Here is a 12,984-nt window from a genome sequence, read left to right as displayed (position 1 = left end):
TCCAAGAACTCATTTATTATGCATGAACAACTATTCCTTAGGGGTTCATTCATGACGTCTTCCTCTGCCCGACTTTACGTCAATGCTAGCATTCCTAGGCACCATCCAAGTATGAATATACCTTCACTTACCATGGCAAACCAGGGCTCGGCTACACAGCTCGATACGGCTCGCCACTGCAAGTTCGGAAGGAATTTGAGTCCCTGTCTGACGCACTGACCAGACGCTGTCCTCCCTGCTCGCAGAGAATCCAGCTTCCAGTGTCCTGACTCCCTTCGAGGGTTGGTAGTGATTGAGATCCAGAAAGAGATTCCCACCTCTCCCATTCTAAGGTATGGAGCTGACTAGAACCTAGAGGGACACTTGGCATATACAAACTATAGCATACCCTACTATAACACACAGCACCTACTTCTTAATTCGTACTACACTTAGTTTAGGTACAATGTGGTAGAACTATTTAGAAGCACCCGACAACTATTCACAATTTAGCCTGTGTTATTTATGTATGTTTACATGAATATATGTTATAGCTAAAAGACAATGCTATTGCAGCATTATTTAGTCTTATTGCTTACGCTGTACGTATTATATTTCACATACTGTCTTGCGATTGTAACAGCTCATATCTCTTGCACGACAAATAAGACTGTGCAATGAATCCTTCTATTGAAAAGCCCGTCTATCTAGTTCTGTGTAATTCTGAAGAAACTAAGCATGCTCTATTGACTGATTAAAATTGTTATCTATTGTTTCCATGATTTTGAGAACTGTCCTGATCCTTAGGGAAACAAAGTTGTCATGTTTATGCGGTTGTCAGAAACTGCTCCCTTCTTATTTATTCGAGAAGTTTCTAGTGACGTCTGCGTTAGCTGGCACACAAAGTAATTAAGTTTAATATACTCAATAGAGGCATACTGACCTCAGTCCTATGCAAAAACTATACTGTATATTATTCCAATGGGTAGAGCCTATAAGGGAGATTGGAAATAGACTACACCCCCAGGCCCGCCGAACCCCGGGCACCTCCCCTGGACAAAGATATGTCACATCAACTTTACGAAATCATGAACAAAACACATAAAATTGTATAGAGCACTGGATGGCATATAATCAAAATTAAAAGGCACATTATAGGGTAAATTAAATTCTTTAAAAGCTGGTGCATACAGTACTTACGGGAAACACATCTGTGAGAAGAATCATAACAATGGGTTTTAAAAACATTATTTTGGACTCAACAAAAAATTTATAGTCTAGTAAAATGTGGGCACATGAGCCATTTCACAGAGAATACCACATCAAAAGGACCCTTTATTATGCTGTAGTGTGTGTGCAGTTGCATGGATAGCATGTTGGATATTTACCTCAGCTCTGCTGGGGATTATAAGATGAACTGCCTCCTATCAGAGCAGGGAAGTTGTAAGAAGTTAGGGCTATGTTTACGTAGGGGTTACATCGCTTTTGCACCACGCAATGTGGCGCATGCATGATGCAGACCCAAAAGGTGACTTGTGAAGCCGGAAAGGACAATTTCTGTGGACCTGCGTGGCCTAATAAATCCAGAGTAATACAACACAGCGCAAATTGCTGCGTTGCGTTACTCTGCCCCAGGGAGGCGTTCCATGGATTATGATGCCCTCCCAGGTTTAGCCTTACAGGTAGACCTGGGAATGTGCCAAAATGCTACACCTTCCCAGGGGAGGCGTCTTTCTCATTGTTACTTCATCTTTCACGTTACTTCCTCTTTCTGTGTGCGCCTCAGGGGATTGTTTTTGTGCAGGAAGTTTCCCCTTCCTGTAAAAACACAATCCTGCATGTGACTCAGGCACTCTTGCACCATGGCGCAACGGTTCCCAGAGTTGGTGCTAGACAGCCCATTGTGCTCCGGTGCTGGGGAAAGGTTGGAATTCACCATAATTGGATTAATATTACACATTATTATCTTTTCGCTGTAATGCAGCACAGCGAGGTGACTTGCTGCGCTGCGATAGTTTTTGATAAACATGACCCTGAATAGATATTCTATGATCTTCCCAAGTTAGTCTTACCAAGGCTACCGATCATTTCCATTCTCTTATTGTGTACCACATTGTGCTCATACATGACTAACAAGCCTTTCTAGTTTAAATGTAGGCACATTTAAACATTTTGAAAAAGTCCTCACAATAGGAGCTCCTCATTAAGTAGGTATTTTTACATATTTAGAAATGTGGCAGATAGATCATTTACTTTTAATTCTTATGTACCTTTGAGATTTTACATCCAAAGCATGAGAAATGAATGATGCTAATATGTTTGAGAACTAAATACTTTTACATTTTTTTTCCAATTTTCCTCAATACAAGAAAAACCGAACTCCAGTTCTGACTGGAAGAGACGCCTGCCTTCTTGCTCAGGGTGGTACAAAAGGGGGTGGTGATGGACAGAGCATCTGAACCAATCAAACACTCACACCCAGTCAAAAGATCTGGGTTTAATCCATCACCGTTCTTTAGCCCACTCTGCCACCCCAGTTCAGACATGGCTATATGCAAATCAGTCTGACCCTGTGCCTCGTGGGAACAGTCCAGCTCGAACCGCCAAGCCATGCCTTCCCTGGACCGGAAACAAGCTTCTGAGGACCGGTTTCTGGCATTTCAGCAATCTTCAGCCCGGCTTGCTTGAATCCAGTGGCAAAGTGAGCAAGGGACTCACGTCTGAGCATACCCTGCCAAATTATGGCGAACAAAGCGGTACAAAGGGGGTGGTGATGGACGGAGCATCTGAATCAATCAAACACTCACACCCAGTCAAAAGATCCTGGTTTAATCCATCACCGTTCTTTAGCCCACTCTGCCACCCCAGTTCTAACATCGCTATATGCAAATCAGTCTGACCCTGTGCCTCATGGGAACAGTCCAGCCCGAACCGCCAAGCCAGAAACCGGTCCTCGAAGCTTGTTTCCGGTCCAGGGAAGGCATGAGTTGAATCAAAGGGTGGCCAATCCCATCTATGTCGGCAAAATAGAGCACTTTGTATTGAATCTGCCAGGAGTCTGACAACCAGGGTAGCTTGTGCTGAACCTCAGAACCCCCTCTATTTTTCCTAAAGTTGATTACAAGCAGAACTGTCATATTCTGGACTCCTTAAAGTTTACACTTGCCGATTTCAGAACTCTGATATAACAGGCATTTGGAAAGTAAACTGTTGAAATAATATCATTAATCAATCAATCAGTACATTTTTGGAGTGCACAACTCACCCGTGAGTGTCTCAAGGCGCTGGGGGGGGAGGGGGCAGGGGAGCTGCGACTGCTCCAACAGCCAGGTCTTGAGGAGTCTCCTGAAGGCCAGCAGGTCCTGGGTCTGTCGTAGAGGGATGGGGAGGGTGTTCCACGTTTTTGCGGCGAGGTGGGAGAACAATCTGCCTCCGGCAGTGGTTCGACCGATGCAGGGGATGATGGCAAGGGTGAGGTCAGCGGAGCGAGGCTGGTGGTTCGGGGTGTAAAAGGTGAGTTATTCATTGAGGTACACAGGTCTGGTGTTGTGGAGAGCTTTGTGAGTGTGGGAGAGGCGCTTGAAGTTGATCCTCTTGTTGATGGGGAGCCAGTGTAGGTCTTTTAGGTGGGCTGTGATGTGGCTGTGGTGGGGGATGTAGAGGATGAGGTATGCGGAGCTATTCTGTATGCGTTGTAGTGGTTTCTGGAGTTTGGCTGATGTTCCTGCTTAGAGAGCATTGCGGTAGTCCATTCTGCTGGTGATGAGGGCCTGGGTGACCGTCCTTCTGGTACCGGTGGGGCTCGTTCTGTAGATCTTGCGGAGCATGCAGAGGGTGTTGAAGCAGGAGGAGGAGACGGTGTTCACTTGCTGGGTCATTGACAACGCGGAGTCCAGGATGACTCCCAGGTTGCGTGCGTGGTTATTGAGCATTGGTGCAGCTCCCAGTGCGGTCAGCCACCAGGAGTCGTCCCAGGCAGAGGGAGTGGATCCGATGATGAAGCCCTCTATCTTGTCCGAGTTCAGTTTCAGGCAGCTGAAAGTCATCCATTCAGCGATGGCCTTCATAACTTCGTGGATGTTGGACTTGGTGGTGGTGGGGGCCTTTATGAGGGAGAGGATCAGCTGGGTGTCTTCTGCAAATGAGACAATTTTGAGGTTGTGTGATCTGGCGATGTTGGCGAGAGGTGCATGTAAATGTTGAAGAGTGTCAGGCTGAGGAACGATCCTTGTGGTACGCCGCAGATGATCTTGGTGTATTTGGAGCAGAATGGGGCGAGGCGTACACTCTGGGTTCTGCCGGTGAGGAAGGAGGTGTTCCAGTCCAGTGCTTTGTTATGGAACCCTGCATTGTGGAGGCATGTGCAGAGGGTGTGGTTGCAGACGGTGTCAAAGGTGGCCAAGAGGTCCAGGAGGAGGAGGGCCACAGTTTCTCCGTTGTCCATCATGGCCCTGATGTGGAGAGTTGCGGCGATGAGGGCTGTTTCGGTACTATGGTTTTTGTGGAATCTGGATTGGGACGGGTCCAGGATGTTGTTCTTTTATGGAAAGGAGGTAAGTTGCCTGTTGACGATCTTCTCAATGACTTTCGCCGGGAACGGGAGGAAGGAGATGGGCCAGAAGTTCTTGAGGTCCCTGAGGTGAGCTTTGGGTTTCTTGAGTAGGCGTTGATCTCAGGGTGCTTTCAGCTCTCCGGGAAGGTAGCAGTCTTGAAGAAGTTGTTGATGATCTTGCGGAGATGGGGTGCAATGGTGGAGCTTGCTTTGTTGAAGATGTGGTGTGGGAAGGGGTCGGATGGTGAACCGGAGTGGATGGTGTTCATGATTTTGATGCTGTCTTCGTCATTGACGTGGGTTGAGGAGAGCAGGGGGTCGATGTTGATGTGGCTGGGGGGCGGTGAGTCTGAGGTGTCTGTGTCTGTTATGGGGGCCTGGTTTCTGAAGCTGTTGTGGATGTCTGCGATCTTGCAGTTGAAGAAGGTGGCTAGGGAGTCACAGATGTCTTGTGAAGGCGGGATGTCATTGGAGTTGGAGCTGGCGTTGGAGAGTTCCTTCACTATGTTGGAGAGCTCTTTGCTGTTGTGTGCGTTTTTGTCAATGCGCTCTTTTGAAGGAGGTCCTCTTGGTGGCACTGATGAGTTGGTGGTGTCTGCGGATGGCGCTCTTGTAAGCTGTGTTGCTGCCTGGTGTCTGCTTGTGGTGCCTACGGCAGGGGTGCTTGGATGCCTGGGGGTCAGCCGTGAACCAGATGGCTTTTCTGTCAGTTCGAGGGCTTCTTGATCGGGTGAGAATGTTGGTGCAGTCGTTGATCCATTGCCTGAGGTTGAGGGCGGCAAAGTCGGTGTCATTAGTTTCCGTTTGTGGGTTTCGGGCGACGGTGGTGAATAGCTGGTCTTTGGTGACTTTGCTTTAGCTGTGGTGGGGGACCCGTTGTGTGCAGTGGCACGCTTCTCAAAGGTGAAGCGCAGCAGTGGTCGGTCCATGGGAGTTCAATGGTGTGGCTGAAGGTGACGTGGTTGCTGGCTGAGAAGATGGGGTCAAGCATAAGGCCAGCAGAGTGGGTGGGAGTAGTGATGAGCTGTTTTGAGTCTGAGGTTGTCGAGGTTGTTGAGCAGGGTGGTGGAGTTCCTGTCGTTGGTGTTCTCGAGGTGGAAGTTCAGGTCTCTGAGGAGGATGTAGTCCGTCGACGCAAGGGCGTGTGTGCTGACGAAGTCAGCAATGGAGTCACTGAACTGCGGTCGGGCCGGGTGGTCTGTAGATGAGGATTCCTCTGAGGGTGGTGTTGGGGTCGGTGTGGATCTGGAAGTGTAGTTGTTCAGCGGTGATAAGCGTGTCGTCGGTGCTGGTCAAGATTCTAAGGGTGTTTCTGTGGACGATGGTGATTCCTCCTCCTGTTCCATTGGTGCAGTCCCTGCGGGTGATCTTGTAGCCGTCAGGGATAGCCATGGCAATGTTGGGTGCCAAGGAGGGGTTCATCCAGGTCTCTGTCAGGAAGGCCAGGTATAGGGAGGTGGAGTCGAGAAGCTCCCAAAGTTCGATGGCGTGTTTGTGGGCAGACCGGGTGTTGAGCAGAATGCATCGGAGGCTGTTGCGACCTACCCCGGTGGCCGTGGTGCTGGTTTGGGGGCTGGTGTAGTGGCAGTTCCAGCAGGAGAAGGATCCATGAGTCTGCTTTGGTTTGCCAGGAATCTGGTGTGTGATCGGCCGGTGTTGAGTGCGTGGAGGGTGCTGGTGTTGTAGCAGCGGCGGGTTTCGTGGTGTTCGCGGGACCAGGGGGTCTGGCGCTGGGCACGGTCCAGGCACGGACAGGCGCAGATGGACTTGCCTTTGGCGTGTCTTCTGCATGCCAGTGGTGCACCCACCATAATAAGGGAAGGTTGGAGGGATGAGCAGCTGGGAGGCGGGGAGCGAGAGCAAATGGGCGAGCAAGGGGGGCAGGCTGCATGGGGCGCAGCAGCTGGAATACGGCAAAAAAAATAAAAAGGCGGACTAAGGGGAAGTGAGAACAGCCACAATATACAAGAGAGTGCAGGATAACTCAAAACAGTGCTGCACAATAAAATACAGTAAGAGGAAACTGCGCCAACACTTTGAAGGTCAAGAACAATGGAAACATCTTCTTCAAGATCCGAATTTGGAAATAACAAGAGGACACTACTGAATCATCTGAGTGGCCATGTTGAGAACCTTACCTAACCAGAAAATGAGGCCGGTTTGGATTAGTCTACCAAACTGAATCAAGGACATTTGTTACCCAGCACCCTAATTTCTATTTGTGAGATATTAAATTCAATGACATTACTGGTCACCCAATGCAAGGTGGCAATTAAAGATCATAGCAACTTCTTTTGAATTTCAGAGGAGGGCTTGTCAAGTCTTTTAGTCAAATGGGTATCAGAAAAAGAGATTCACTCACCTCCAAAGAGCCTGATCAAATGTCAAATGGTAACCTTTCTAACTGGCCCTGAGACTGATGGACTTTGACGTCAGTCGTATCTGAAACATGAGCACCTTTGAATGTTCAATGAGGAGGTATTATAAAATAATATTGTCTACACTGACCCCCACATTGATGCCACTGGAATCTGGAAAATATCATTGACTGCACTATCTTTATTTAAAAGTTTTTCCCCACTGAGTATTATTGTGGAATGCTTGAACATTATTTCATTACCCATATTTCAATTTATATTATATGTGGTTTCTATTTATAACAATGTACTGCTTATATAGCCTTGGGTGATGAAAACAAAGAACGGTAGTGGTGTTTCCAAAAATTTTTGGGAAAAGACCGCACATCCAATAAAAGCTAGTAAAGTTAGGAATAGTAATGGATAATCAATAAAATGTTTCTTGATAACACAAGACGGAGTGCTACAAGGACCACTATCCTCCACTACCAAGAAGGAACACAATTTATCAAGCCAGAAGGAATGACAAAAACATATAGATCAAAATGGTCAAGAGAGCACAATCCTATAATGAAAGTATAAACAAGACTAGTACAATATGAAGTCTGAACAGCTGTATATTCAAGTAAAGTCAACAAATCCTCATAATATGCAGGACAAATAGATGAGTTGAGTTCATGTTTTGTATCAACTTTTCTTTTATTGGATCTTAAAGGTCATTTCCCAAATGATAAAACGACAGCCAGCCGACACGTGTTTCGTCCGTACTAAGAATGAGATCATTACTTTATGGGCTATGGTTGTTTTCTATACTCTGCAGTTTCCATTCATTGATACATATGCCGTTTTTATTCTTATTTCAGATATAACATTTTCAAATACATAGAAATACATAATTTTTTCTTATGCACTTAGGTAATCCAATTATTGATCATCGTTCATGGGACATGACAATATATATGCTGTTATTTACTTCTACATTTGGGGCAGTTTTATATTTTGGATAACTGTTTCATCTTGGTGGTGGCACTATTTTATTCCACATCGTCTAATCACTGGCTATCATGTTTACTCTTACTCAGGGCCCTGGATTTTCACTCTGGGTGTTTCACTTTTCGGTGACTTGGATATCTGACTTTAGTAGGAATTTTTTCTAAAAAATAATAAAATAAAAAAATCTGTCTTTTTCTCTCTCTTCATATATATTAATTAATCATTGCACTTCCTCCTGTGGCTTCTTCTTTCATTCTTTTGCACTTAGATTTTATATTAGGTACACCCAGGATTTCATGTTTACTCAGGTTGTATTGTTTTAGGCTCTGTCTCTTTTTTTATGAGTTGACTTACATTGTAAATATAAAAGTTTTAACATTTTTTGTATTCTCATGTATATATTATCCCATCATGTCTTTACAGCCTTGAAAAAGTCCATGTACTCATTCTTAGTACGGACGAAACACGTGTCGGCTGGCTGTCGTTTTATCATTTGGGAAATGACCTTTAAGATCCAATAAAAGAAAAGATGATACAAAACATGAACTCAACTCATCTATTTGTCCTGCATATTATGAGGATTTGTTGACTTTACTTGAATATACAGCTGTTCAGACTTCATATTGTACTAGTCTTGTTTATACTTTCATTATAGGATTGTGCTCTCTTGACCATTTTGATCTATATAGCCTTGGGTGATTTCTTTATCTTTTAATTGTATTCGTGAAGTACACTGATCCTACACCCTCAAATAGAGAGTAAGCCTTTTTGATTGGCCAGCACATCAATGATGCGCTGGGGAATCATGCTCTGAAGTTGTTTTATCTCGGTGGGGTCCTCCACACCAGGGTCTTTTTGCAATTCAATATAAGTGAGCCATCATTTCTGTCTCTTGCTTTCTTTCTAGCTGTGCAGGTGTGAGGCGGTGTGAGGCGGTGTGAGGCGGTGCTATTCTACAGCTACATACAATGTCTTCAATGAAGATAGAAGAGTTGAAACGCCGCAGCAAATGTTAATGTGGAATCTTTTTCTTTGATCCTATTTTAATGAATTAAGACTGAGCCTTTCTGGCACATACTTACACTCAGAGATCAAAAAAGTCAGCCCCACCGTGGTCACGATTAGTCAATGAATAAAGAAAAACATAGGTTTACTCTCATTAAATTGAAATGCAAAGGAATATAGTCGTACTACTGATCAATACACTTTAAAAGGAGATTTCATATATATGTTCTTGCCGTGTGATTCAATAGCCATGAATACAGACGTTGTCCCACCATATAAAGAAATAAACAAGAACCATGAACACCTCATTCAACTCTGCAATAGCATAACAATGGTCTCCCTTTGAGTTTTGAATACATTTATAATCAATGCTCACTAATTCTTCTCTTTCCCAGTATAGTCAGTGAATGTCATCCTACTCAACAAATCCAAGAGGAAAAGTAAAGAAGGGGATAAGAATGTACACTAGCTGGACAAAGTGATACATCAGTAAGATAGATTCTTGTCAGTGGGATTATACAGCCAGGATAGTTTTCATCCAAGTGAAACCCCTAACTTTGATTAACTCTGCTGATCCTTGCACCCCATGGAGCAAGAGTGGATACAAAAGAAACTTTTTTTATCAATCTATCTCTAACCACTCATCCCCTTGCATACCCTCATGTTTTCCTCTAGATCTTCTGCTCCTTCTGAATGTCATATGCTAAATCCCCCATACATTTTGAAGTGTATATTACTACTAACAAGTCCCCACAACTAGTTTAACCTTTCTTTTATATGTATTAATGTTAATTAATATTGTTATTTTTGTTAATTAATGGATTGACTCCCAATTGTTAGAACCTTAATCTTTTTTTAAACAATTTTATCATGGCTATTCAAACACTAATACTATGTTCTAACAGCCAATCAGCAGCCAATAATTCATTTATATATAATTAAATATTTTACCTTAAATTCCCCCTATGAATAACCCAAGCCCTAGCCCGCAATTAATTAAATTATATTAATTAATAATACTTCACCTATCTCGACTACTAACCATGAACCTAAATTAGTTTAAATCTAATGCAATTGGGTTTAAACTAAAACCCTATCCTACTCCATAAAGTAACCATAGCTCAAATTCTGACTTTTATTAAGTTATTTTAAATTAATTTGATTTAAATCATGACTATATTTTTTAATAGTTACCCTAAGATTTTGGAAAAAACATTGGAAAAGATTCCTCCATAATACCAACATCAATGAGCTCATATCGCACTGCACTACCTCCCTACTGTCCCCTGTTAACATGGCTAACGTTCACGACCTCACTGATCACTATAACAACGCCATGCTCTCTGCCCTAAATGCAACAGCCCCCCTTCAACTAAAAAGAAAGCCCATACCCTGGTTCAATGACAGCCTAAATTCAGACAGACGCAGCATTAGACTAACAGAATGAGTCTGGAGAACAGCTCCATCCACGGACCTACGAAAAACTCTTAGACTAAAAAAGAGCATATACAATAATCTTATCAGAACTGCAAAAGCAACCGTCTTCAAATCCCAACTGGATAAAGTCAGAAATTGCCCAAAAAGACTCTTCGAGTTGATTAAGTCTCAATCTAATAACACTTGCAGCCAATCTCCTCCCATCTCCTGCCATCAGCCTAGCTGTGATGCTGTTGCTGACATCTTCCTCGAAAAGGTGAATAAGATTGAATTGAACCTCAAATCGGCTGTAATCAAATTTTCACCCTCGCCTGAATTCTCATCACCTGCCCCCTCGTACCTCGTGCTATCCCTCCATAAAAAACAATGCTCTTGGGACCAATTCACACCCTTCAATGATGCTGTCATCCTCAGCATACTATCATCCCTGAAACCGGGCTTCCGCGCTGGGCACAGCACTGAGATGGCCCTCATGCATATAGTGGATGATGTCCTCTCTTTGCTCGATCAGAATGAAGCTTCCCTATAATAATACTCGATCTCTCATCTGCATTCAACACAGTCAAACATGACAGTCTTCTTAGCCTCTTGAAATGTAGGATGGGATTCTCCGGCATTGTCCTAAACAATTGTGTCTCTTTTCTCAACAACAGATCACAAAGAGTCAAAACCAATCAAACTCTATCCAGCTCCAGTCCCTGTACTCTGGGTGTCCCTCAAAGGTCCTTTCTCTCCCCCACGCTCTTCAACCTTTTCATTGAACCTCTGACTGTAATACTCAAAGCTTCCAACATCCAATATCACATGTTATGCTGATGATACCCAACTGTACATGAAACTATCTTCTCCGGAAGACATCCAGTAACTTAACGGTACCTGCATAAAACCTTAAACTGGCTAACCCGCAACCACCTAAAAACTTAACGCCCTTAAAACGGAATTCCTCCTCATTGCACCAACTAGGCAATTCCCCATTGCGGGGCAAATTCTAACAAACCTCACCGTCTTCAACTGCATACCACACATCATTGACTCCACTAAATCAATGGGAGTTGTTCTAGACAAGAACCTAAACATGCAAGACCATATCAAAGTATCTACCAAAGGAGCGAATTTTCAAGTGAGCATCCTACGAAAACTTAAACCTTAACTCCCACAAGAAGACTTCACATCAGCGGTGCAAGCACTAGCAATCTCACGACTTGATTACGGCAGTGCTACTCTATGAAATCTCCCGAAACTCAGTTTAGCCCCATCAGAGCATTTCTCAAGGCGGCGACTAGACTTGTCACTGGCTCCAAGAAATCCAACCACATCTCTCCTGACCTGAAAGGTCTCAACTTGCTCCTATTTGAGGCCAGTATTCAGTTAAAAATTGCTTGCATGACCCATAGATCACTACACATCAATGCCCCTATCTACCTGAAGAATATGCTTGAGCTATCTGGAAGCACCAGGCCCTCAAGGAGCACCAGCACTATACTCTTCAAGCCAAAGAAATTCACAAAAACAGAAAACCTACAAACACACTTTCTCTGGCACTGCCCCTAGAATATAGAACTCCTTACCAGCCATAATAGGACTAATTCCCTCAACTCTTGCCTTTAAAAGGAAAGTGACAGCTCAACTGATGAACAATACACTGACCTAGAAGCGTTACCCTTTTTGGCGACCTGCCTGTTTTTATCTGTCTTAGTTACCTCCTGTACTCTACTATGGACCTTTGTCGCACGCCGCCTTTCCACTGTTAATCCTTATGGGCCCGATTCACAGAATGAACTTAAGACTCAATCTTAAACTTACTACTATTTTGGTATTCACAGAATCCACTTACTACTTTTGGTATTCACAGAAGTTAGGATTTTGTCTTAAGTTTGTCTTAAGACAAACTTAAGACAAACTTAAGACAGACTTAAGACAAACGTAAGACAAAATCCTAACTTCTGTGAATACCAAAAGTAGTAAGTTTAAGATTGAGTCTTAAGCTCATTCTGAGAATCAGGCCCTATGTATCTTGTTGCGATCCTTAGTGGCCACTGTCACGGACCAGTATAACCACTTTTTCACTGTTGTTACTGATGTATACTGCCTTAAATGTCTCCCATATCTCTCGATCTATGTCCCCCGCAACCGTCATGTAAAGCGCTCTGATACCCGCTCGGGTCATGTTCGCACTATACAAAACTTCAAATAAATAAATAAATAAGACTAATTAAAGAAATTTGTATTATACCTCTTTTTTGTGTTTCAATTTTTTATTGAAAGTCATGAATAGAATTAATACATAAATTATGATAACTGTATATCTTATCATGCAATAAATATATAAATATATACTTTGCCAAGTGGCTCGCAAAATAGGATTAGTGGAGTCTTAGGGACGAAATTCAGAGCCATATCAAACAGAAAGACCTGCTTTTGTTAATGAAAGGTAGTGTTCAAGATGTACCCACTGTGGCGCATCCGATAAATGTGGAAGCATATATGACATTTGAGAAAGTTGTAAAGCCAGAGCATAATGTTCCACTGAAGGTATACCTATTCCTCCAAAGGATCGATGAGCCTATAGTTTTGAAGCTGAGAGACGGGGTTTTGCAGAGTTCCATATAAAAGATTTTATCTCAGAATCAATTGAACGCAACATAGTTAAAGGGACTTGAA

The 12,984-nt window shown here is 43.5% G+C and overlaps 1 protein-coding gene across 1 annotated transcript in view; it reads left to right on the top strand.

The window, feature by feature from the left end:
- LOC144807247 (uncharacterized) overlaps positions 1 to 12,555 on the top strand; it is a 141,537-nt gene extending 128,982 nt beyond the window's left edge. Inside the window, exon 4 of the mRNA XM_078673098.1 lies at positions 8,789 to 12,555. The gene's annotated coding sequence lies outside the window, so the exon portion shown is untranslated. The remainder of the gene's footprint in view (positions 1 to 8,788) is intronic.
- The last annotated feature ends 429 nt before the right edge of the window (positions 12,556 to 12,984 follow it).

The sequence above is a fragment of the Lissotriton helveticus genome, unplaced genomic scaffold (genome assembly GCF_964261635.1).
Source record: "Lissotriton helveticus unplaced genomic scaffold, aLisHel1.1 SCAFFOLD_400, whole genome shotgun sequence".
NCBI classification, from domain to species: domain Eukaryota; kingdom Metazoa; phylum Chordata; class Amphibia; order Caudata; family Salamandridae; genus Lissotriton; species Lissotriton helveticus.
The sequence above is the reverse complement of the archived record's forward strand: the minus strand, read 5'-3'. Positions and strand labels throughout refer to the sequence as shown.